The sequence below is a fragment of the Corvus moneduloides genome, chromosome 2 (assembly GCF_009650955.1).
Source record: "Corvus moneduloides isolate bCorMon1 chromosome 2, bCorMon1.pri, whole genome shotgun sequence".
Lineage (NCBI taxonomy): Eukaryota > Metazoa > Chordata > Aves > Passeriformes > Corvidae > Corvus > Corvus moneduloides.
This window is the reverse complement of record NC_045477.1, coordinates 118,714,883-118,736,243: the sequence shown is the minus strand read 5'-3', so window position 1 is coordinate 118,736,243 and position 21,361 is coordinate 118,714,883. Positions and strand designations below refer to the sequence as shown.

The following is a 21,361-nucleotide window of genomic DNA, read 5'->3' as shown; positions in this document are numbered from 1 at the left end:
TTGAATATGATGGTCTGATTGCAACTTCTGATTGAGAAAGGTGCAAGCTGTGCCAGGGGAGGTTCAGGTTGGACATCAGGAAGTATTTCTTTATGGAAAGGTTTGTCAAGTATTGCAAGGGGCTGCCCAGGGAGGTGGTGGAGTCCTCATCCCTGGAGGTGTTCAAGAAACCTCTAAACATGGCACTCAGTACTTTGCTCTGGTTGACAAGAAAGAGAGATCTTTAAAGGTGGAACTTGATGATCTTGAAGGTCTTTTCCAACCTAAATGGATGTGGTGTCCTTGTACTCAGATGACAGCAGCCCCTCATGTTGAGGAAGAGCCTGACAGCATTGATGGGAATGCTGCCCCAAGCATAACCCATCAGCTGATCCAGAGCCTGGTCCAGAGGCCTGGCTGCTCCAAGGATCTAGGCTTCAGCCAGATGTGGTGGTAGGAATGTCTGTCAGCTCTGGGATGTCCTGTGGACGTGGGCCTGGAGGAGGTGGTGCAAGTGCTGCAGTGTGGACCATCAGAGACGGGCTTGTCTACCTTCACCCAGGGTAGGGGTGTGTGGTAGTTTCCACAAATCCCACCTTGGCAGAGACGAGAAGGGGGATGTTTGTGGAAGGCTTCTGCCCTTGGCATTTCCTATTTGCTTTCAGCTCAGCACAGACGCCTGTGTGGGGTTCAGCTTTGCTTTTGCTTTGTGCTGGGAGCTTAGGTACCTGGCTAGACAGTTGCATTAGGCAGCAAAGCACCTAATCCTCACTGAAGGCCACCTAATCCTTTCAGCTTAATGTCCTTCTGCTCCTTCAGATAGTCCCTTCTTTATTCCTTCCCTATTTGCTCAGCAGTTGAATTCCTTCCTCTTCTATCTCCAAAAGTGCCAGCTCTGCTGGCCAGCCATTCTCATTCCTGGTTACCAACACCTCGCAGTCCTTCAGGACTCCAAAATGCAGCTCCAAAACCCATAATGCTCCAAAACCCATAAAAGCAGCTGGAAGTAAATGAGTAATGGAGAGGGAAGTCAGGTCTCTACGGACTGAAGAAAGTGCTCTGTAGACCAGTGTTTGAGAACCTTTCATTAGTGCTTCCTGGTTATTTTTTCTGCATTTCACTTTGCTGAATCCAAATCCTGCTCAAGCTGGTGGGAATTGTTCCACCGACTTCTCTGAGAGTTGGATCTAACCCCTGGTCTGAAAAGCAAAACTAGTCTCACTGGTTTTCTTTTATTTCAGTTGGTTTCACTTTCTGCTTCTCAACTCCCAGAATAACATGAATGCATTCATAGTCCTCCATGGTGAGATTCATACAAAATACTCTCTTTTTATATTTTTCACAAAATATGTATCAGCAATTCCACCTCTGTCCTTGTGACTCTGTTTTTCAAACCTGTTTTTTGCCCCCTTCCACCCTCCCCACCTTCTACACAGAGGTAAATAAAAATTTCTTTTTACATATAGCACACTTTTGAAGAACCTTGGAACACTAAGATACTCTCAGCTTTCGGCACCGTTAAAAGCAGACAGTTTGCCCTCAGAAGGTAACCTGTATATGTTGTTGTATCTCAAGTGGAAAAAAGATACAACAAAAAGTTGGGTTGTGAAGGATGTTTGTTCCATCACCATGGAACTCCTTGCACAGTTCCCAGCGCAAGACTCGGCACATAGGGAGGTGACAGTGGATTTCTGCATCACAGCTCGATCTTCAGCTTTTAGGTGGAAGCTGTGCTTTTACTCCTAAAATAGCAGTTTGTTCCAATTAACATCTTTCTTGTAGCAGAAAGGGAGCAATGAGTAGAGTATGGTGCTACAGAACACAGAGAAGGGAACATTATCTTACAGAGCTCTGGGAGTTTGTCCTCCAGATCTTTCCAATTCTTTCCAAGTAACGTGTTAAAATACGGGTAATGCAGTGACTCAACCATATAAACAGATGGAGTGAGTAGCGTGCAGCCAGTGATTCAGCTAATGTACAGCTCTGGAAAATTCAAATTTGATTTAACATGAGGAGAAATATTGAATAAGACATTTCTAATTTTTCCTTTTGTTTAAGGAGGCTTTAAGTAGGTTGATTTTTCTACTGAAGAGAGAGGGTGGAAAAACATAAGCCAATAACAGCTGATTCAAAGGATGGCATCCTGATCCCTGCACAGAAACTCCTTGCAGTAGTGCTGCACTGCAGTGCCAGCTCTTGGTCTGAGCCCAAGTCCTGCTGTGGGACACGAGCTCTTAATTTCTCCAGAGGGAGTGTTCCCAGCCGAGTTACGCAGATCTCCATGATCTAGTTCAAGCAAAGCTTAGCATTTATTTAGACTGAGTTAACTCATTAATTTCAGCTTTAAAATCTTAAAAGCTGTATCCACTATAAAGTAAATCACACATTTTTTCCAGGCTCCTCCTATGCCACATAAAGTTGTGGCTGCAGATGTGAATGTGCTGTGCCTGCAAACAGGGCACACCAAAGCCTGCTCTTGGGAATGCTCTCCAAACAGCCAGAGGACATCTAAGTTGTTGACATGTCTTCCTACATCCTTTTTATTCCCTTGGAGTGACGAAAGGAGAAACTGGTTTTCTGCAGAGGCCTCCTATTGTCAGGAGATCAGCACTTAAAAACTCACCTGATTTTTATGGAAATCTGGGGGAAACCCTGTTCTCTTTAGATTATTCCAGTCTTATCACTGCAATTACTGGCTTTATGCCACAAGTTAGGAGTAGAGATTACTGCCACCTGCATGGAAGCCCATCCCTTCACCTCCATGTAAATGTTGCCTTTGAAAGCTTAATTATGAAAGAGTTGCCACGTACAGAGTCAAGAGGCGCAAGAAGTGATCTGAACAGGTTAAATGCAGATGAATGTTATGTTTAGCACACAGTTGTAATATTCATAATGTGGTAATTGCTGAAGGATGTCAGAGTAAGCCTAATTCCTTTAGCAGCTGTATGTAGGATAGAGTTTTGCCCTCCAATACGCTTACACAATCTATTGTGCCTAAATTGATACTGAAAGTGTATTCCAGAGAAGAGATTTGGGAAAGTGCTTTTCTCATTTGATGAGGCAGGACCTCAATAGTTTAGTGTGTGCAATTATTTGTGCCATCTGTGAGGGGTGCTCTTATATACTAGGGACTGTTCTGAGTAGTTGAGTAAGGTCCTGACCCCAGAAACTTATCTGGGCATGCTTTAAGGAATGAGCTATACTTAGTAAGTGTATTTAATATGTACAATGTGAAGAAGGTAGCAGAAGTTAGAGAATCTGAGTGTTCTATTATTTGCCTGAATATTGCCAAACCCCATTTTTATGTACTTGTCATTTGCTATTACAAAATATTAAAATGGCATTTCGCTCACCCTGCCATGTGGCTTTTGCTCTTTTAGAAAGAAAAGCAGCCCTCTCGCCACTGCATTGAAGCGAGTGCACCCATACCAATGGGGGCTCAGAGCATAAAACCTCATCAGCTGTGTAAGAATCTTTTTAAGATTTGTAGTATGGAGAATTTCCTCGGGAGTTCTGTCTTCCATCCTATGGATTGGATCCTTGTTCTTTTGCAGATCTGATGAGGGACAACACTCCTTGTTTGGACAATTAGAAACAGAAAGAAAAGGCGTCTGTCCTTTCTCTTTCTGTTTCGTTTTGTTGGTATTTTTTGTTGTTTGCCTTTGGATCACTCATCTCAGTTACTTCTTCATTCTTTTCCCCTGCTGCTCCTGTTTTCCAAGTTGCCAGCTTCTCTCAATGGTCCTGTAATTTTTAGAGCTTTTCTTAAATCTTCATCTCCTGGAGCCATTTCAGCTGTGATGTTTTAAAAATTAAGCTTAAGATTTAAAAATTAAGCCTGCAGAAGCTGTATCAGAGATGACTGAAGACAAACTGAAAAGCAGGGACCTCTTGACAGTGAGTGAGATCAGAGCTTTCAGTGAGCTGGAAGTCACGAGTTTGATCAAGAATGATTTTTAGGTTATTTTCTTGTGGGAATGAGGTTTATACAGTCATGTCATGTAGGTAGAGGTACATCTGAGGGTGTACCCACGTCATTTAATAATGTTTTAATCTAGTGTCTTACCCCCGACAGGATTAAAGCTGACACAATTATTTAGTTCCTGTGACTTTCATGAAAATAAGTTGTGGAACAGGGAGGATGTATCACATTCTCCCCAAATCATGGAAAATCTGCAGCAGGAACTTTTGGGCAACGGCATCCACTGACTAAAGAGAAACCTTAAATAAATCATAACTTTGGAAGAGATTTCAGTTAAAACTTTCGTCTTACACCTTAAAGCTAACAAACAACGAGGCACAGATGTGTGGGGAACCAGGCTTTCTTCATTCTGGTCACAAGCTTTAAGATCAAGGGAGTTAAAACATCTACTGAAATCACAAAAAGAGTAAGAGGCTGAGGAGAGTAAAAGATGGAGTAACTTTAACTACAAAGGCGACCAAAATACGGGATTACTGGGGTGAGGGGGAAACAGTAGATGAGGAATTTCTACACCTGTTGTATGTGAGGGGGGAGCTCGGGAATAGAAAGTAGCAGTTAGGAAAGGAAGGAAAAGCAAAGGGAAGAAGGAGGAGAAATGAAAATTCAAGTTGGGAAAGGCATCAAGAAAGGCTTTGAAGATCACTGAGAGGAGAGATTACACAGAAACTAAATTAGTTTTAATTTAATCTGTACATTCTCAGAAGAAATCATTGAACTCCCATTCAAAGAAGTGCAGGCGAGGCAGAAGGAGAACAAAGGGGTTGCAGGGAGAATCAAATTTGAAGAAGAGGCAGGTCTGGGCATGGGAATGAGTTAATTTTAAGCACTGTTTAGTGAATGTGTCACTAATGAATGTGTCAGGGATAATGAGAGCTGAAACTTGTGGTAGAAGCAGCCAACCTGGCCACAGGAACTGTATGAGAGGTGTTGTTGCACAGCACAGGAGCGGAAACAGAGAAAGAGGCTCTTGTGAATGAGACAAACTAAGAGTTGGTTGGGGTTTTTTTTCCCTAATCTTGTTTAAATAAATCATTCCCATTAACACTGAGCTGTGATGTACCCATCTGAGTGCTCTGGATTAGCACAGCTCAGTTCCACTCCCACCCTCTCTGCTTGGTGTACAAGTTCCCTCTCTGCTCACAAGCGCGATGTCCACATGGTTCTCACTGTGCAGGGAAAAATGGCTGGAAAAGGAACTCCTGTGAAGGCTCCAGGCGGTCTGGCGAGGGCATGGAGCAACTGTTTTGTCAGTGGACAAATGGTGGCAGTGTGCACAGGGTGACAAGATTCCTGAAGCAGTTTTGTTGGCTGAGCAGGGTCTTGACACAGCAGTGACGCGCAGAGGACGGAGGGCAGACCTGGCTTGCAGGAACATTTAAGTAGCTGTTTCTATTGCCAAACTATTAGCCAGCTCTTTTTAAAGTGGCCTGGCCAGGAAAGTGTTATATAAAAACAAACAAAAAAATAGCTGACTTGCTACTGGAAGAGTGGCATGGACCATGAAAAAATGTAGGGTATTCCCAGTTTACTGGGTACAGGATAATCAAATAGAATCCCAGTGGCAGCTTTTGCAGAGGGACTACAAGACCTGAAAGTAAATCTGCTTTGGGTTTAAACTGAGCTTCCTAAAATGAGATTTGCTTTTTATGTGTCACCTTCTTCCTCCCCTTGCAAACCTCTGCTCTCAAAGCCAGCGAGGGGTTGCGGGGTGATCTTTTAGAAGTCTTTTAGAGAAGGAGGAACAAGGTGGAGACGACAGATCGATCACCTGTGACATGCATGACTCAAAGGCATTCCAGACCTTTTGCTCAGCAGAGACACTTTTTAAATATCCCAACAGCCAAACGGCCAAGTCACAGGGCACCCATCTGAAATCACATTCCTGACACTTTCCTGCCCCTTATATAGGAATGGTTTGGGAAAAGGGGGAATATTTAACAGTGGTAACTCATGGGGGAAAGAGCTGTGACAGCGCTGCTTCCTCCCAAGTGGAGTTTCAGTACAAAAAACCCCATGTGTGGTCAGCATCCTTATTTCAGGGCATGGCAGGACCCGAGCAAGACCTGGGCAGGGTCCTGAGCAGCACCTGATCCCTAGGCAAGGCCCTGAGGGATAGCGAAGGTCCGCCCTCACTCAAATCCCGCAGTTTGGGGGTTTGGGGAGAACAGGCGGGCGCAGGTTCGGGGCTGGAAGGGTCACAAGGATCGGCCGGGCAGTTTCACCCCTCGCAGGCCGCAGGAGAAGTTCCTGGGAAAGCCTGTGGGGAGCCTCCATCGCAGCTCCCGCAGCCGGGGCTCCCCGGGGCGACCCCCGCCCGCTCCAGGCGGCTCCCGGGGGCATCCTACAAGACGCGGGGACTCGTAGCCCCAACAACGAGCCAAGGGACTCCCCCAAGCCCGGGGAGCCGCGCCCTGAGGCGACCCCAGGGCGAGCAGCGAGCGCCGGCCGAGGGAACGCTGCAGGAAACCGCCATAGCAGCCCCCGCCTCTCCCCTCACGCCGGAGCCACTTGGTACCTCCCTCCTCCCCCCACCCCCAGCAGTGGTTTCATCCCCCCGCCTCACACACGGCGAGGGGCGTGGCCTCGCCCGCCCTGCTTCCCCGCCCTTTCATCCATATTCATGAGGGCGAGACCGGCGGCCCCAATGCGGAGGGGCGGTGCGCCCAAGCCCCGCCCTCCGGCGATGAATATTGATGAGGCGCGCCGTGGCGTCGGGGGCGGCGCGGGCGGCGATTGGCCGGGCGCGGCGGCGCGCGGTGACGCGCGCGGCGGCGGTGCGGGTCCCGATTGCTGCAGCCGCTTGTCAGTGTGACGAAGATTGGCACCCGAGGTAAGCGCTGTCACTCAAACCCCGCTCCAGCCCCGCCGTCCATCACGGCGCGCCCGCCGCCCGGGCACGGCCGCACCGGGGAAGCGGGAGAGCGGCTGGGGAAGGGGCGAGCGGGGCGGCGGCGGCCAGGGGAGAAAGGGGCACCCGCGCTTCGCCGCCGCTCGCACGGACCGGGGGGTTTAAGGGGCGGTGGCGGGCGCGGGGAGGGGAAGGAGGGGAAAAGCGGGGAGGGGTGGGGGGGGGAGCGAAGCGAGGAAGGTTCTCGAACGGCCGCCGTGCGCCCGTTGTGTCCCGGCGGGGGCGCGCGCGGGGAGGGGACGCGGGAGCGCGCGCGGATCCGCGCGGAGGAGGAGGAAGAGGAGGAGGAGGAGGAAGGAGATGGGGGCTATGGGATGGGGGGGGAGGGAGGAAGGGAGAGGAGGCGACGCGATGCTTAAAGGGGCAGCGCTGTGCTGGCCGCTCCTCGGAGGCGGGGGGGAAACGGGGGGCGCTCCGGGAGCTCCGCCGCCGCCCCTCGCCGCCTCCGCGGGCCCCTGCACCGGACCGGGGGCTCGGACCTCCGCGGCAGCTGCACCCCGCTCTCCCTCTCGCCGTGCTGTGATCCCTGTCCCCCTCCACACCTGCCCTGCCCCGGGGGGACAGCAGGAAGGGGATGCGGAGATGCCCCCCGGCCGCTGCCCCGGTTTAGGGGATGTTCCCCCACGCCCGCCTCGGCGTTCATAGAAAGCGGAGCCCGGTCGGGGCAGTGTGCGCAGAGCCGCTTTGGGTTTCTCCCTCGTTTGTATCTTCTTTTCGGTGTGACCCCGTGGTCTCCCGGCTCGGTTGTGAGCAGACACCTTCCCGACAGCCAGGCCGAGGGTTCCCGGGTGTTTACGCGGCCGCAATTAGGAGCTGAGACTTGACACTGCCCAGAGGCCCTGCTGGGGATGTGTGTAAACAAGAATAAATCAAGCGCTGGTTTTATCCCCAAGTATTGCCTCAATGAGCCACATGTCCCAGGTCTCATGGAGCCGTCCATGGCTTTCCTTCATTCCCACCACGCTGGAGTCTGTCAATTAACAATATAACATTATAAGTAGTTAACACATTCGTGATAATTCTCTGCATAGCTTATTGCTATTTTTAAAAATAATTTATTAAATATTTTCCGTAGTCTTAAATGGTCATATGTAGTGTAATTTTAGAGACAGGTCACAATATTAATTTATTTTTTTAATCTGCTGCTGCTGAAGTTTTTGGTCCCTTTTTGCAGTTTTGTCTGAGTAAATGACTGGTGTGGTTTAGGGAGGAAGAATCCCAGAGTGGTTTGGGTTGGAAGGGACCTTCAAGTCATCTTGTTCCAACCCCATAGTCAGGGACACCTTCCACTATCCCAGGTTGCTCCAAGCCCCATCCAGCCTGGCCTTGGACACTTCCAGGGATCCAGGGGCAGTCACAGCTTCTCTGGGCAACCTGTGCCACGGCCTCACCAGTCTCACAGTAAATATTTTCTTCCTAGTACGAGACACTGGTATGAAACCCTTCAAAGTGAATGAATTGCTGGTTTGTAGGCTTTTTGGTTTTTTAAGACATGCACTTGAGAGCTGCCCAGGCAAGATTCATTTTTGTCCTTACCCCTCTTTGGAATAGGTTGTGTGCATTCCATTAAACATCCCAGGAACAGGGAACATGGGCATTATGTTCTGGATGGTGGAAAACACTTGAGCTAAGATCCTGTGGAGGATAGCAAGAAGGTGTAGGTCACTTTCAAAGTATGCTAAATATCTCATTTATTTTTTTTTTTAACTAAAAAAATCCTTTCTTAGCTTTTACAAAAAACGTGCACATATAGTTAGTTTCTAATTTCATTCTCAAGTGTGCTCTTGCACAAAGTTTCACTGTAGATTGTTTGATGAGGAGAATTGTAGCAGCTATGGCTTAGGATAGCCACAGATCTTGCTGTTCTCCCTACCGTGAATACACTCAGGTTGTTCCCTGTCCTCTATGGGATGTCATCTGTTTATGGCCTGCCTGTGCTATGGGGTTATATCCCTTTAGCTATATTTGTATGTGTGGTTGAAGTGAGATGGCTTCTGCAGCTGGATGGCGTCCTGGTCAGTCCCTGTTAGCTGTATGTGTGAGTCTTATGGATTACACTGAACGGGGACACAAATTGTTGTGATTGTATCAGAAATCCATCCTTACATGTATTTCCAGACAGTGTCATTGCTACACTATCAAGAACAGCAAGTGCGTTTTGAGTGCGTTTTCTGTCACATAAAATTGCAGATTTATCCTTTTCCGAGTCTGTGTGTAGCCACATATAGAATCATTGCATTCAAGTTTTCAAACATTTCTGGGGGAAAAAAATCCCCCAAACAATTCACATAGTCTATTCAAAATAATTCTAATTATTTTTTTCATATATGTTCTATCTTCAGTTTATTTTGTAAACTGTACAGTATATTTTTACTCTTGACTGTCACTGCTTGACATATTTTCCTGTTATCTCATAATTAAAGTATCCCCAGGAAAACTTCAGTGTAGGTTTCACTGTGTTTTCTTTACATAATCTCCAGTTCAGTGGTGAAAGGCAGAGCTCAGTGTGCTTCAGTCACAGGGTGAAGATGAGAAGTGTAGGAACTGTTGTGCTGCACTGGGATTTTGGAGGCTCAGATCATTTCTCATTGGTCTCCTCAGTGGGTTTGGGCCATGCATTTTTATTTTTTTAATCTGTGCTTGTGTGTATTGCTGGGCTGAAATTTTTCTTGTTACCATTTCCCATGTGCTGATAGAAAACCCAAGAATTCTTCACATTTTGAGTCCATTGTTGTTGTTTTTAGGGTTGGTGGAGATTTTATTTTGTATTTGGAAATTTCACTTTGGCATGTAAAAAGTCAAGCTGGGATTAAGTAATTTATAGCCTTGATTTGTACTCTTAATACAGTTTGGAATATCTGGGTTAAATAAAAATAACATTTTAAAGCTAAGTCCCTGCAGTCTTCCATGATAGGACTGAAAGGAGTTTAGAATGAATGAAATATAAATTTAAATTTATTTTAAATGCTTTAGTCTTATAAAATGGATAGTCTTCTACAAGCTGTAATTTCTTCTTCAGAATTTTGCTTTCCAACTGTATTTTTCTGTGTTGTAAATGCAGTGCTCTAATAAAGCCCTGATAATTCTGATTGCTACCACAGCAAATTTAGAAGTGTTCAGGAGCAGTTCAATTTCCTGGAAAAGAGTAACTCTTTGGTGAAATTAAGCCCTGTATTAGTGGCCGAGGGTGAACGATCACAGAACCACCACTGTGGCAGTGGAACTGCCTGTTTTAATGGCCATGTTAATGTCCTGAATGAAGCAGTCCAAATTGTATTTCAGAATATTATGTCGTGGTCTGGGAGCCAAATGTTGTCTCTGCAAAACTGGCACATCTGTGAAAGCTTACAGTAAAGCAGATTAGTATTTTTATTTTGGTGTAAGTAAGACCAAATGCAATTTTTTGTGTGAAATTAAAAATGTTGCAAATGTTACTTCTCTCTCTCTTGCAGCAGCAGCAGCAGCTGGTTACTTCAGTCTCACTTGTTCAAAGAGTCTATAGGTTTAAAAATGAGAAATCTCAGAGGGATTTATTTTGCCACAGCTCAGTGCTGTACAAAATGTAAAACAACTTACTGCTCTTCTAAGCAAGAGGATGCCAAGAGCAAGGAGAAAAAGCTGCTGATGGAGTTCTTTCATTTGCTTACTTGGTGCCAGATGTTGCCAAAATCTTGTACCCAGCCCATTCTAGATCTCCCCAAGGGAGCTGAACACTAAAATATTCACACCTGTAGCGGGTTCTTCACTTTGTTCACTGAGGCGGTTTCATACCAGACCTGTGGAACACGGGACTCATGAGGTGGAACTGGGGGTGGGGTAGAAAGTGAAATAATGGCACCATGGATCTGGAAATGCCAATTTTGTTGTTATGGAGCTGTGACACATTTTTATGAAGTCGGTGAGGGGCAGTAACTTGGTTCCCCTGCCAGCAGCAAGGGGATACCACGTCATGTATGGCACTGAGAGGCAAAAGTTGGTGTTAGAAAGGGAATTAAAACTTAGGTCTTGTTCTCGCATGGTTGGTTCCTATCCTTCACAGGAACACATTGTTTGGGGTTTGATGTGGCAGCTGCTCCAGGCCATGGTGTTCTCATTTTTTAGTACCTAGGTGTACAAAAGAGGTATTTGCTATTAAACCTGAGGGCCATTTAAGTACACCGAGAGTCAAAAGGTGATTTTCGAAAATGGGAGTTGAGTGTGATAATCACCGACTGTCCCTTACCCCGCTGTGCCCAGAGATCTGCAGCTCTCTCTTCTGCAGCTGATGGGAAATTCAGGCAAAAAAGTAGAATATGGCAGCTTACTTCTGGTTACTGAAATAGGGATCCATTTCTTTTAAACCTCCAAATTCCAATATATTTTATTGGTGAGCTTTTGGAATTGCCTGTGTTTTTTCTTGAGGGCAGAAGAAGCTAGGAAGTGTGGCTATACTTCACATCCTGCTTGGTGTTTTACGACTTACATAGCAAACAAAGCAAAGGGAAAAGGATATTATCATATTTACTGAAAAATAAAGTCCAAGCCTTTTATATTCCAAGGAAACAGAGGCAATTAGAGAACAGAAATTGCAGCTTTGTACATGTTTAACGTGCCTAGAGAACGGGGGAATGAAAATGTGTGTGCTGTGTTGTACGTTTTTGTAACTAAAGAACTTCTGGGTTAGTTTGTGATCGCTTAATTTAGGTGTTCTAGCCCAGTTTTCTGCATTCTAGGCCATATTAGCAGCAATATCAGAAAGAAGATTACCTGGTTATCTTTATTATTATTTTGAGGGGTTTATGTAGTTTAGTTGTTAGTCCTGCTGAAATTTGCCATGATGAATATGTTTGAGCAGGGTTAGTCTGCCAACTTTAAAATGAATCAGCATCTTGAAAATGACTCTAAGAGAAGGTAAATGTCTTAATTTAAAAGAAGGGGGGGATTCTTCTTATTTAAGAGCATATCAGCAGTTGAGTTGTGGATTTTAGTGTTGCAGAGGGGAAAGGAGCATAAGCATTCACATGGAGCATATGGCTGTTCCTTGAGAAACTTCAACAGACCATGAGCTCTTGGAAAACAAGGCTTATATATGTTTCTGGGCAAATACTTATTAACTAAATTATCTGAATATTCCATGTGACATGAGTATCTTCCTGTTTGTTGGTCCTTGCATGTCACCTGACTGTGCAGTCATCACCTGGACCAAGTAGTTCAGCATGTTGTAGCTCACAGCAGTAGGTGATGGGTAAGTTTAATCCTAAATAGTCTTTCTTTACCCCAGAACACTTAGGCAGCAGTCATAACTCCTGGAGGGATAGAGACTTGTGTTTGGGAGAGGTGGGAAACAAGAGTCAAGCAGGAAAGGAAGAGTTTTTATTTAATCATCATTTTGTAAAACAAAATGACAGTTCATTTTAAGGCCTACACTTAGTAGGAAAACGAAGTTAATTCAGGTTTGACCCAATGTTAGAGTCAAACCAGGGAGGATTCTGGGAAAGGTAGTGATGGATTGGAACTGGATTTGACACAGAGTTGCAGGACCAGGATTTTGTGTCACTTTCAGTTTTTTTGGCTAATCCAAGTTAACTCTTGGTTCATTAATGGGGTTGTTATTCCAGAAATTGTAAAAGACATAAAAATGAAGTAATTGATAAGGGAACATCTTGATCTTGATGAATTGTTTAAATGCCAAAAATGTGTAGAGGGCATTTTCTTACCCATTCGACATCCAAAGTCCATTTTAAATTAGTTATTATTTTAATAAAACTCCTCCTCACCCTTCAACTGTACTTCAATAGCATCAGGAATTCAGCCCTTCATAGAATTATTGGAAACTTTTATGGTTTTATAATAAAAATGTTGGAAAACATAACATATGCTTACACAAACTGCTCACATTGTAAAGTATTCAATAGCAATAAAGGCAGAGAGACTGGTGGTTATTCTGTGTCTTCTTTATGAAACCACAAAGCATAAACACAAAACAAGATTCATTTCAGTCATAGTTTATTGGGTGCTGATGCAAATCATGATGAAAATAGGATTTCCTGTTGCTTTGGTTTAATTTGCCTGGAAGGATATGGTTCTGTGAGTGTCTCCAAAAGTAAGAGATTCGGGATGTGCTTGTGTGGATATTCCAAAGGCTTCAGTGGCAAAGGGATGGAGTTGTGTCTAGGACATAAGCAACCCTGATTATCCATGTGGGGAATGCCAGGGAAATGGGGAGGGTGGTGGAGTTCTCACCTTTTTTTCTGTTTATTGATTTTTAAATTTTTTTAAATGAAATTGTGTTTGAAAAAGTAATTAAATATCAGTAAGTAGGAAAGTTGTACAGAATCAGTTCCAGCTGTGGAAGTGCTGGTCTGTAAGGGGTGTTTGTAGTCTTTCCAATGCCACCCTCTTGCCACGAGAGCAGCAAGGCAGATGTGACACCATCTTCCTGGTTTTTGGGTCCAACACGTTATGACAGCACATAAAAACTGACAGCAAAAAAAAAATCATTCTCTATCCTTTAACAAAAAAATATGTGTGAGGATTCATGATGTGTGTGTGAGGATTCTCATGCTGCACCCATAAAAAGTCCTCCAGTTTGTAGTATTGAAAATACAGAAAAAAGGAATCTGCATTTATTATGTGAATATTGGCAGTGGATGAGGGAGTGATGGGAAATATTTTTGCTCCCTCATACCCTAACCCCTCAGGAGTCTTAGAATAATTAAAGAGGGAGGTTTTCTTTCCCCCAAGTTTTGTTTTTCTCTTGCCAAAATTGCTGTTTAGTCCCCTAAATTCCTCACTATTACTTTATGGGGCTAATAAAGCAGGGTCAAATTGCTGTGTGAATTGGGTAGGAGAAATGAGATGCTGCAGGAAGTTCCTTGAATTTGAGGACCTTTCTAGAGTCAGAAGAATGAGGATTCTATTTTGCAGGAAGTAGGAGAGCAACCTGAGGATTTCCTTCCAGAATTCCAAGAGCTACCTTGGGCAGGATACCTGGCATACTGAGGTGACGTTTTATGACTGGGTTAGGTAGAATTCCTCATCTTTCTCATCCTTGTTAAGGATGATTGTGGTAAATTGGTGATGACGTGAATTGGGAGTGTGACCCATGATTATGCACCTTTCCCAAGAAATACACTGGTGCACACACCAAGGATGTGTGCAGAATTAGAAGCTGGAGTTCTTCACAAGACCCAGATCCCCTCAATTTTACTTCTGTTGTTGTGCCTGGAGGAATTCCTATGATCTGTGCATCCTTAATATTCATTTTATCAGTTAACTGCATATGCAATTTTAACTTATAAACTGGCACATTTTTTATAATATTTTTTGGTATTTGGTACTTGCAAATAGGAGAATTTACAGAATTAAATGTACCAAAAGCAGAGTTTAAACAAAGCGTCAGTTGCTAAAGGAACACAGATCTTTTAATGAGGTGGTTTGTTGTTGGTCATGCTGTGTGACAATGTGTGGTGGTGCTTGGAAGGTGGTTTGTGATATGAATACTTCGTATGGCTTGTTAAGATCTGAAATGGAGGGATACGTAAAGAGGATGCTGTGAAAGATTAATGGGACAACAAAGCTGTAGGTCCACTGTTGGAGACATCTTGCTGAATAAAGTCATTGCTGCACAGTATGTATGTTCAAAATCCTACATGCAATCCTACATGATGGTAGCTTGGAGTGTAGCCTGTATTTCTGAAGAAATCCAACTTTAGTTGTGGATTTTAATTGATTTTTAATTTTCAGTTTCCTAAAGTATAATTTTCATTCCTCTTTTTAATGTAATCTCATATTCATCAAGATTAACATATAAATAATTCTATTGTACCACCAAACAATAAAGGGAACAAAGTGACACAAAATAAATCTCATTTTACTGCAGCCAAAAATTGGTTTTGTGGCTTTTTAGGGCTTGACTCCCAGGGCAATTGACAGCATAGCTGTTGCAGAGTACCTGAGTGGCTGTATCTCTGTGATGGAACTCCCTGAGGCTGGTGTTATGTTCCTGAGCAGGAACATTGTCTTTCTTCAAAGTATAATATTCTAAATAATGACTCAACTTTATAAGTACATGAAATAGAGGAAATGGAAGCCACCTTGGTGCTGAATGAGGAGAACATCCTCACTGAGCACAGCTATCATAAACTTGTCTGCATCAACTTCACATTGATTTGTCTTAATTCCGCTGAATGACTCTGCGTGGGCAGGTCGTTGGAGCTGGATAACCACCGAAGCAATGGTGGAATGAGTCCTGGCATGGGTGCTCTGCTTACTGCTTCATTGTTGGAATCAATTATTACTGTCATTATTTGAACCTAGAAAAATACATTGATCTTAGTGTCTGCTCATATTTGTACACGTGAATGTACGCACAGGTCTTTGCTTCCTGCAAGCTGAAGTGCAGAATGAGAGGATGACTCAAACGAGGGTTCTTGGACACTTGAATGAACAAGTTCCTATTTTACTTCGTAGTAAAAACCTCAGTGGTGATTCACTTTCTGAGAGACAAAGTTGCCCTTCATTTTGGTTTCATGGTTAGGTATTTTTATTATGATGGCATTACTTTAAAGCTTGTCTGCAAGAGGAATAAAAGGAAAACAAAAATTGACAAGAGCAAGTCCAGGTTAAGACCCCAGAGTGCCTTGGTGTTGTCTCCACCCTTGAACAGGTGTATCTACTCCCTCTTCTTGCCCCCACTGAGATGCGCAAGAAGACATGATCTGCAAGCTCAGATCTCTCTTGCTGATAAGTTTTAGGGTAGACAGCAGTATTAAATGTTGTCCAGTGTCTCTTGGAAGAGGGCAATATCACTGCAATATCCTCTAGTTCCTTCTCAGCTACATCCTTCCCTCTGCAGCATCTTTCAGCTGGGCCTGCATTTCTTTAGTACCTCTTTGTTCCTGCCCTCGTTATCTCATAAACTGTTTAGAAACATGTTATTTCCAGAGTTTCAGCTGAAGGCTTTGGAGGTAAGGGCTACTTCTTGATACATTGAATATTTTTGACTGACCAGCTCTGGCAGCAGTGGCACCATCGGTTCTCGGCTGCAGTTGTTTTCAGAATGGAGGAGCAGGATTTTCTGATTTGCAATAGTCCTCCTTATGTCTGACCAGAGACAAGGAATGGATAGTTTATCTATTTATCTATCCCAATTAATCTGGCAGTGACCTCCGTTCTGAAGATGCCATGAATAGTGAGAAGTCTTTTATTTGAAAAATAGCCCAGTAAATTGAAGGGAGAATGAGTACCAAAATGCATGGCATGCCAAGAAGGGATTAAGAGGGTTACTACACTGTCCTCCGAACAGAATTAAGAAGCTGCAAAAATGAGAGAAGCCCATTTTCTGAAGACATAGATCTTTGACAGTTTAAGGAAAAGTGGTAAGAACTTTTAATGTGCCATCTGCTCCTTGAGCCTTCAAGACCAGGTGTATCACTTCAGACTGAAACTCCTTCTTGTTCAGCGTTCAATCTCTAACCAATGGCTGAAATTTAAACTGCCTTAAAACTTCTCAAATATCTTCCCTGCTCTGTTTAGAACCAGGTTTCATGAACCAGAGATGGCATCTAGATTGAGTGGCCCTTCACATTTTGTTTTTCTGTGAACTTGTCTGAAAACCATCACTTTTTGAAAAACAACACGTGCATAAATTGGTTCTCAAATCCAAAGACCAATTTCATCTTGCTTTCAAAAATGTTGGAGTTACTTCTCTCCAGTTCTTATTGTGAACTTTGTCTGTGTGAGAAGCAATCTGATTCAAGATTTCAGCTGTGTTTTAGCCATCATATAATTTCTGGTGGCCTCTGTGCAACCTTAGTGTCTGGAACTTCCCCTGAGATGGTTTTTTAATGCTTTTCAGCAGTTGTGTTTTCTAAGTACGTTTTCACAATCTTTGCTACTCTGCTTTTGCAATCCTTACTACTTTTAAAAGTAGCTTCAATGTACCAAGTGGGTGCTATTAAATATAATTAAAGTAATTTTAAGTGGTAATTTTTGGAAAGCTTTTTAAAATTGCCAAATATTCCTGTAGCAGAACCTGTCTTCACAGAACACAGGATCCTAACAATGGCCCATTTCTAGCATCATGCTTTGATTTTACCATGGATTGTTTTTAAATGATGATGAAGGAGATTTAAATGGGGGAAAAAGAATCTCTCACCTTTCTTGATTTCATGCTTAATTTTCACAACAGTGGCGAGTTATTCCTATTTGCATTTTGTAGTTTTATTTTTGGGATGTGTCTTGTCTAGTCTTGGCAGACAGACACTGAGCCAGAGAGTAAAATATGAAGGTTGAACAGTGAGTGGGTTATTATCCAAATGGAGCCTTCTGTTAGAGGTGTCAGCAGAGACAAAGGTGAATGTAGAGAATGAATGGAATAAGATGAGAGAAAGATCAAATAATGGGATAAGAAGTTCAAGCGTGGGATACTGGGTGTGATTAGAGATTATTAACAATGCAAAAATTTGCAAAGTGTGCAAAAAAAATTCCTGTCTGTTCATTTAAACTTGATGAGGGAACGACATAATAAAACAATTTTTTAAAAATCATAGTCAGTCTTAGAATGTGTGTTCTGTGGTGTTGTTTTCTTCTGACTATTTCTCTGTTGGTTTTTAGGTTTCTGTCTTCACATTGTACATCAGGGGGATCTCTCTGCTGGAACAAGATAATGTCTTCTTCAACTCATTGAAGGAAAGGGGTGAGCAGCTTTCTCACAGCCAATATTTTATCTCCTTTAGAAAACAGCGTGCCCTGGAAACAACTATCATCATGTATTGTGTTGAAAAGGAAGCCAGTTCTAGATGCTTTTCATGTGTCAGAGAGAATTGATGTTTGTTTCTTTTTAACTTGGTGTGTGAATGTAAGGATCTAATGTTATATAGCAAGTGCCAGGACTAAAGTTAAATAAGAATGAACAAAGAGCCATGCCGAAATCTGCCAGTCATGCATTTCTCTCTGAAGGACTTCAAAGAAACATGTATGAGGGAAAATTAGAAGGCATGATTACTTGTTAGCAAGTCTGTTGGGCAGTTCCCTCACAACCCTGAGAGGGTTGGTGGTTAGTTCCTAGCCTGAAGCGTAACTATTTATATCTGTTACAAACATCTGTTGTAGCTTGTATATGTTAAAAATGATACCACTGATCTCCACCAGCTCACTTGCACCTTCTGTTAATGTTACTGGGTGGTCCCTGTGCCCTTAATTATAAAGGAGTAAGTGGAACAAGTGAGGAGTGATGTATGTCAAGTGATCACTTTGTGTATATGTTTCAGCTCGCCTTTAACTCTCCTCTTACACACTCAACTTGCACAAAGTCTCCACATTTCTAATTATGATTACCCCTGCTCATTTAGCTTCCTTTCTGCTTTATGTTTTCCCTTCATACCTCAATTTATTAAAGGCTTCCCTTTTTTTCCCCTTTGCTTTGTAGACCACAATGCTTTTATGAATTCCCTTTCACCACAGGTGTCCAGTGGAGTTTCTGATTGCAGTTCATGCATCAGCTTCCAGTTACATGACCTTAAGTTTTTCCTTGGGTTTTCCACATGCTTTGCTTTCAAAATAAATAGAATGAGAGTTAGTTCTGTTCTGTGTGAAGCAGACTGGCAGACTCACCCTCAGGTTATTTTTGCTATTTGTAAGTCTTTGAATATAACACAAACGCAGTTTTCCCTCTACTCTCAATTTCTTTCACAGAGAATAATTGGCTTTTGAAAGGTAAGTTGTTCTCAAGTCATATATTCTTGGGTTCACCTCAGATAACCAAATTCTCTGTCCTAAGGCACAGTGTGCTGGTAAGAGATGGTCCTGCTGTGAGCCGAGAATCAACGCACATCAGCCAGAAATTACCACACGAGTAGGTCAGCCAAGAGCAGGGGTTGTATGAGTGCACCGCAACCGCTTCAGACCGAGTCAGCTGCTTTCCATCATAGCCACCTTTAACAGGGAGAGGCCTGAACTAGCCCGGCTGACTAGATGTAAAAAGGATCAGAAACCATCCATGTGTTGTGCGAGCTCGATGGTGGAGCTGTGGAAGTAATTAGCTGTGGCAGGGTGGCAGTGATAAACATCTGGGAGCGATAGGAGCCCCGTCGCTGTCTGCAGCCTGAGCATCTGCTGAGGCTGTGCCTGCTAATGAGCCCTGGGTGCTGCATCCCAAATGAAGTTGGAACAGCTAAATCTGTAAATACCTTTTCAGTTACTTTTCTTAAAGTTTAACGCAGTTTGTTCCTTGCCTCTACTGAGTACTGAGGAAATGTTTCTTTTTAGTGAACCGAAGTAATTCCTCAGTTAATTCCCTCAACTGAAGTGTGTGATTAGCTCAATTTGTTCTTCTTGATTTGCGGTGGTTGTCTTCACTAAATCTCATCAGTTCCTATCTTGCCTAATAGCTTAATCTTTTTCTACTGTAATTATAAGTCAGAGGGGAAGCTCTTGTGGGAAATAAAGGATATACACATGTAGAATCCTCTCAGTCATTCCCCTGGGATAAAATAGGGCAAAAGTCCTTCTAGATGAAATAATCTATGGATCTAGCTCAAAGCTGTGCACCTCCTTTCTTCTTTTGTGTGGCCTGAGGGCCTTCCAGATGTGGATCATCTCTTCCTTATGGAAATTTGGAAGGAGGGGTTGGTCCAGCTTGTCTTGTTCTCCAGAAATTCTTGCCATGTCCTACTGTCTTTACTAGTTTACATGTATTATCTCTCTGGCCTTCCTCTCCAGGTTTTTCTTCATGCCACTAACATGATCTCACATCCCTGTGAACTCTAAGACCTTCTTCTTCTTCTTCTTCTTCTACAACTGTTTTACTTTTTATTTTCTCATTTTTGCCTAAGAATTTAATCTTTCCCCCACAGCCAGTTTCTTTCTTTAGCAGTGTTTTGTGTGGAACTTACTCAGCTTTGAAATAATCATTAAATAGTGTTTGCTCTTTCTTTGTTGATCGTTTTCAACTATTCTGCTTTTATTTTGAAGATAGTCTGGTCCATGCTTTCGATGTCACAGTCATAAATTAAATATAAGTCTTTTGAGAAGGAAGAAAAGCAGCATTTTCTATGTGCCTGTTCAGTCTATCAATAGAGACAGACACTTGCCCTGGCTGTCAGCTGCCATTTATGAAAGAAAATAAATGTTTAAACATAAGGCAAATGCTTACAGGGCTCATGTTTTAGAATGTGTTCCCTTAAAGTATTTTGAGAGGTATCTCACTTATTGTGGCTAATGCTGATTTAACTTTTAACACTAAGTGATTCATAACTGTAAAAAAGATTTTTAAATCTGAAGTACTTGTACCAGTGAGTGCACTTATGTTGTTCCCTTTGTATTTTTAACTTTCGTGGAGGAATCAGTAACGTTTTTGGAGTTTCAAAGAAAGAATACTGATGTTCTGTAAAAACAGATATAACCTAGTTCGTAGAGGAAGCCATGCTTACATCATCCTGGTGAACTTCTCTGGTCTTTGAAGCTGTTTAAAAAAAGATTTTAAACACTGCACTCATACGTAGGAATTACAGTGAGTGAATTTGATGCAAAGTAAGGCTTTTTGAGGTTTCTCCTGAGGAGTTTGGTTTGTCTCTGTGCCTGAAACTGTTATCAAAGAAGGGAACCTTGAAATTTGTCCTGTGTTTCCAAAATGAAACACTCACTTGAGACTATTATAATCTGTAGGGGAAGATATCCAGAAATGTAAAAACTGCTCTTAAAAATGGTCATATGCAGTAGTAGTATAGAATAGTAAGGGAAGGACTTAAAAATAATTGAAAAATTTGTAGTGATGGAACACATTACAAAAAAAAAAAATTACTCTGTTTCAGATCTTAAACTGGTGAAAATTTTAAAACTTAGTTTTTTCAATACTGACATAAGTGGAAAAGAGCAGAAAACCTGGAATTACTATCTGGATGTAATCTTTTTTAAGACATAAGCTGTGACTTCTTTTTTAATACGGATTTTTTTTTAATAGTAGTTAAACATTAGGACGCCTATGTGTCAAGGAAAATTGACTTCTCTGTTAATAGTTACTGGTAATAGCTTAATGAGCTATGTGATTTCAGTTGTAATGGCTGCAAATCTGACAAGAAAATGAAATGTGAAGTAGTAATTTGATGGGTGCACACTATCTGATGGTGGTGCTTTGCTAATTTATTTTTTTTTAATTACTGTGTGTCTTAACTTAAAAATGTTTAACTCATCTGGGCATCAAACTCCAGCTAATGCCTAGAGGGAATAACATGATGCATAACACATACTTGTGTTTAAATCCTGTTGTAATTAGTATTTCCCAAAGTATCAAGTGTCTCTGAAATTGAGACTTCTGAATTCTTCTGTCGCTTTTGAAACTTTATAATCACGTGGGCCCAATTGCTTAAAATTATTTAGATATTGTTATTATCTAAGATATTGTTAGATATTGTCCCATTCTTTGTTGAACCCTAAATGGCTTGGATGGCAAATTCCTGGTGTCAGAAGTGATTTGAGCCTTGGGTCTCTGAAAGTAGTTTCAGGTCCTACTT

General features: G+C 42.7%; 1 protein-coding gene across 5 annotated transcripts in view; it reads left to right on the top strand.

The window, feature by feature from the left end:
• The first annotated feature begins 6,704 nt into the window (after window positions 1-6,704).
• The window catches only part of PKNOX1 (PBX/knotted 1 homeobox 1), a 39,092-nt gene continuing 24,435 nt past the window's right edge, over window positions 6,705-21,361 (top strand). For 2 of the 5 annotated variants that reach the window (XM_032101036.1, XM_032101041.1), the window contains exons 1-2: window positions 6,705-6,791; window positions 17,466-17,547. The gene's annotated coding sequence lies outside the window, so the exon portion shown is untranslated. Of the gene's footprint in view, window positions 6,792-8,215; window positions 12,094-13,195; window positions 13,852-17,465; window positions 17,548-21,361 lie in introns of those variants that run through there. The other 3 variants (XM_032101039.1, XM_032101040.1, XM_032101037.1) reach the window with 3 other exon arrangements.